This window comes from Chrysemys picta, chromosome 7 (assembly GCF_011386835.1).
Source record: "Chrysemys picta bellii isolate R12L10 chromosome 7, ASM1138683v2, whole genome shotgun sequence".
Lineage (NCBI taxonomy): Eukaryota > Metazoa > Chordata > Testudines > Emydidae > Chrysemys > Chrysemys picta.
In genome coordinates, this window is record NC_088797.1 from 31,618,343 (window position 1) to 31,623,500 (window position 5,158).

General features: G+C 45.6%; 1 pseudogene; it reads left to right on the forward strand.

The window, feature by feature from the left end:
- Positions 1-592: 592 nt before the first annotated feature.
- LOC101947109 (solute carrier family 22 member 6-B-like) overlaps positions 593-5,158 on the forward strand; it is a 23,463-nt pseudogene continuing 18,897 nt past the window's right edge.

Below are 5,158 nucleotides of genomic sequence, written 5' to 3' on the forward strand. Positions count from 1 at the left end.
AGCTGGGTATATCCAGGTGGTATTTTAAGAATAGTGACAATTCAGGAGTAGGGTGACCAGATGTCCCAGTTTTATAGGGACAGTCCCAATTTTTGGGTCTTTTTCTTATACAGGGTCCTATTACCCCCCACCCCTTGTCCCGATTTTTCACATTTGCTGTCTGATCACCCTACTCAGGACAGAGGTGGACTTGTGGTATCTCAGCTAAATCAGGATCCTTTTTACTTATAGGTAATTTCTAGCCCTGTGGTGTGAATAATATACTCACCCAAAGGCAATGTGGTTTAGCAGGTTGGATCAGTGTGTTTGTCACCTCTGCATTGGAAGCATTTAGCCCCATATCTAGCACATTGTTTTCAGACTTTCCCTTTTTTGGACTTAATCCATGCAAAACAACATAAAATTTTAACCAAGTGACCTGCTTAAGGCCTTATATAACCCTCCAAGGGATATATAAACCCCCACCTGCTTTTCCAGAGGGTAAAATGCAAGGATCAACGTGGAATTAAGCTTGGCGAAACCATTCCCTTATGCGTCTACAGTTCATAGAAAAGGTATGTGGAGTATTCCCGCAGCTGACAGGAAACTAGGAATGGTTGCATGGGAATTTTTGCAACAAAGGAGAAGCAATGGGGTAGCACACTCACTTATTTAGGGAGAATATAACTCAATGCCTCTTCTTTGGAAACTACACCCTCAAGAATCCATGGACACTATTTGCAAACAGCTGACTTTTTGTAAGAAGTGCTGCGCTTTATGGCTGTCTTTGAAGTTGTGAAGAGGAATACAAGCTGGATTCAAATTAACATCTTTCTGTGTCGATATTTTCATCGCACAACGTTTAATTTTTACAAGTAATCGACCTATTCAGGTAACATCCATTATTTGAGCTCCATTGTTTTTGCTTAACCCAGACGATTAGTGCTGAATCTTCCAACCCGGCACCATGAGTTTTGCCGAGCTCTTAGACCATGTCGGGGGGATAGGTCGCTTCCAAATCATCTATGCGATCTTACTGTATATCCCAGTTTTCATGCTGGCCAGCCATAACCTCCTGCAGAACTTCACAGCTGCCACCTCTGAGCACCACTGCCAGGTCCATATCAACATCAACAACACTCCTTACACCAACCTCACCGGAAAGCTCGCTGCCAAGGACCTCCTCAGGGTCTCCGTCCCCATGGACAGCAACCAGCAGCCAGAGAAGTGTCACCGCTTTGTCACCACGCAGTGGCAGCTCCTAGACTCCAACTCCACAGTCACAAACCTAACCGAGCTGGAGACTGAACCCTGCGCTGATGGGTGGATGTACGACAAGAGTATTTTCACCAGCACCATCATTACAGAGGTATGTGAGAGCAAGACCTGCTGCAGTGCGGGTAACTGGCTGGAAAAAGGATGCTGAAACCATGGGGTGGAAGTTGGGGTGGATGAGTTGAAAATATTTTTGTTGGAATCATGCCTTTTCATAGATTTTTGAAAGTAAGTTTCACTGTCCTGTGGGGAAATAGAACAGGGGGCCTTTTTTTTTTAATAGCCAGAGCTGTGAATCTGAAGGCCCCGAAATAAACCCTCCAACAAAGATCTGTTGTGCTGACTGCCCTTTGCACGCGGCAGTGCAGTCCTAAGTCTGAGCAAGACTGAACAACACAGTTTTCTGCCAAACTCGATCAAGGGTAATCGCCAGAGGAGGGTGGGGGAGGAACAATGCAAACTGCTTTAGCAATATAATAACCGCAAGTTTATGAAATACATTAAGTAATTGCTTTTGCAAAGAGTTAATCATAGATCTTCTTTTAGCGTCCCATCATAACCACCCCTAAACCCTTCCACCGAAACCCCCCGGAAAATAACGTGTGCCTTGCCGAGAAATGTACTGGTGCCAAGTACCACCCCTGGTGAAAACCACCAAACGCCCCTCTACCCAAATAAATGCCCAGCTCTTGGGAAATAATGAGGAGGGTACCGGGTGGAGGGGCGGGGACTGACCCCAACCCCAATTTCTTAACTCATGACGTATTGTTTGTACTTTGCTTGTGGTTTAATGAAATAAAAACCTGCTTGCAAGCGGTCCTCGGGGTGTCAGTCTTCGGACTGCACCCCAGTGCACTGGTATGTATGTCAATAAACTGGCCTCAGGCTTGAGTCTTTGAACTAAAATCACTGCGTGGGTATCTTTGACCACAACAATTTGGGGGCTTGTCCGGGATCACTCGACATCCCACCGGACTGGAGGACCGTGGACCGCTTCCACACCGATCCCAGGCACCAGGTAAGAGACCCTTGTCTCTATTTGGGCTTTGGTGAGGAGCTGCCCATAGGCTCTGGGTTCAGGTAAGGACGCGCTGTGATCCGAACCTTTTAAGGCTAGACTCATTTGCCTGACGCCTACTCATTTTGTGTGTGTCCGTTCTGTAACTTGTCTGTTTAAGTTCTTGCATCATGCTGCGCTATCTCTATCATTGTTTACTTAGGCTATAAGCTGGGGGGGGGCACAGGGGACTGTCTGTTTTGTGGTGTGTACACGAGGGTCTTAGACCCAACGGTTTCCTTGGAATTGCCTCGGTGAAATTACTGGGACATCCGTCTGGCAGTTAAACACTTTTAGAGTGCCAGCCGAGTATAAAAACAAGTTTCGGATGACAGGAGATTATTCAGGCAAAAACAGAGGCTGAATAGGCTGGGTGATCTCTCCGGGACATGAAACCACCACTGACTCCAGAACTGAGTGGCCCGAGGATTAGAGGTAAACAACTGAGAGGGAGGCATTTAATGTCTTCTCCCTATGTCCAGGCATAGCTCACTATCCTATTAAGGGGAAGGCAGTGCACAGACAGCGTAAGAGAGTGTAAATTGAGGTTTCTGATCTCGATAAAAACATGAAGTATGCCAAGCTCCTATGCTTTGCCTTTTTAAGCTTTCTATGTTGTCTTAGTTAGCTTTATGGCTATCGCCCTTTGGGGAGTGGTTCCCCCAGAGGGTGCAGGGCCGGCTGCTGAGGAACCCCGGGAAAGTGGACCCCATAGTGAGTAGGGGACGGAATCCACTCCCTGGAACCCACTACGGGCAGGGCAAGGGACTGGGAAAACCGGAGACCCCCGTTGCGTGAGTGGGGCAAGGTACAGGGAATCTTGGAGCAGCCGAAGGGGTTGGCAGGCCTCAACCACCAGCAATAGGCTTAGTGGACGAAGTGAGATCCGCCGCCCGGGGATTGGCAGGACTCCCACAATCAATAGGCTGTGAGGACTTATGAGGACTGTCATAGCAAGATCCCGAATTAGGTGTGGTGTGATTGTGGGTCGTAAGGTGGTCCCGGGACCTGCTACGGGCAGGGTAAGGGACCAAGAATAGCGGAGACCCCCGCTTTGTGTGAGTAGTAGGTCCCCATCCTTTTCTGCCCATTAAGTGACGATTGCATCCCTCCTTGCTCGGAGAGCGGGGAGGCCCCGGGAAACCGCCCACGTACTTCTAGGTAGTAGAGTACCCATCCCGTTCTCTTGAGGGCGGGCTGGTGCTCTCTGCTGGGGGAGGGGTGTGCAGGGACTAAGCCTTTCCTAACCGTCTGTGTGGTTGGCCTCTGACCGAAACCGTTCCCCAAATCTTCCTCTGGAGCATGGACTCAGGTATGGAGTGAGCTCCAGCCTCTGGAAATCGTTTGGCTAAACCTGGGGCAACCAGGCATCCTACCCCGTTCCTCTCCGAGGCGGATTGGTAACTCGTTGCCGGACAGGGTGCATGTGAGGACCTCCCTTATAAATCCTCCCCAGTGGCGTAAATGTTGAGGGATTGGCCTCACTTGGGAAACGGAGGTTAGGAAAATTGTTCTCACCTCGAAAGGAGACTAAGGCTTACTGCAGTGTTCTAGTGTTGTTGTGTTGTTTAACCACTCTTTATGTATAATAGCAATTGTTTTGTTAAATAATTAATTCTCTCCTACAAAGAGGGTTAGCCAAAAAAGCCCACCCTCCTTGCTGAATTGATAGTAAAACAATGCCTGTGCCCATAAAAAAAAAAAAAAAAAAGGATTGGGCCCAAACGGGCAGGCAACCGCAGTTTAAGGAAGTTAAAAGAAAGAAAGTAAAAAGTTAACTCTGTAATTACTGGTGGGAATTAAGCAGTGAAACTATGTATAAATGTTAAAAGAAAATATTCTTGGTTTCTTTGCAGCCATTCCTTTGGGAGTGTCTGTAAATAATCCAGGCAAAAGGTTGTATAGGTGAAATCATTTGACTATAAAAAAGTTAGTTGAATTTGTTGAAAAACACTCCTGGTGTGTATAATTTTTTGTTTTATACGTTTAAGATAAATTAATGTTGTTTTGGGGTTATAGAACCAAAAAAAAAAATACTTTTGCCAAACAAAGTAAACTAGTGTTGTTTAATTTTGGTATTTAGCATTTAATCCTAAAGTAACTTAATGCGTTCCAAAATTTAAATTGTTTTAAATAAAGACCAAAGTGTGGCTGCAGCAGGGTAGTCAAAGCCAGGAGAATGAAAATTTTTAAATCTGTTTTGGTAACAAATAGCAAATAAAAGCTAATATCAACTAAAAAGCCACAAATTGTTCTTGAAGTGTTGCTGGGTACACCTTATACCCTGATCACCTTTGGCGCTCCCTGGACGGTTGCGCCTCAGGTGCTCTGGCCCTGTTTGCTCGCGTGCATCACCGGATGACCATGCACCGTTAATTGCTACAGTTAAATAAAACTTTTCCTCTGTGGCCCAGCACTACTGCCTCAACATAATGATTAGGCAGGCAGCACTTTTCCCTCTTTGGAAACTTTTTTTAGATATTTGGATTAATTTTATTCAAATGTTTAAATGTTATAATTGTAAAGATGTGTTAGTTTTAGTAATGAATTTTCTTGTAAAAAGGGCAAATGCAGAATCTTGGGCAGAGGTTTTGCAACAGTTTTTGCATTGGTAGAATATGTCATGCGGGGGCTGTTGTAGAGCTTTTGCTTAAGAATTTTGTATCACAGTCTGATATATCTGAACTGATTATAAAAGAGCTATGTGCAGCTTCACAAAACCAGTATGGCCAAATGCCCTTTAAAGGCCACTCCCAATCAAAAGACCAGATTCAGCCCTCATAAAATTTTTACCAGGGCACCTGTCATAACTATAAAGGGAAGGGTAACAGCCCTCCTGTGTACAAT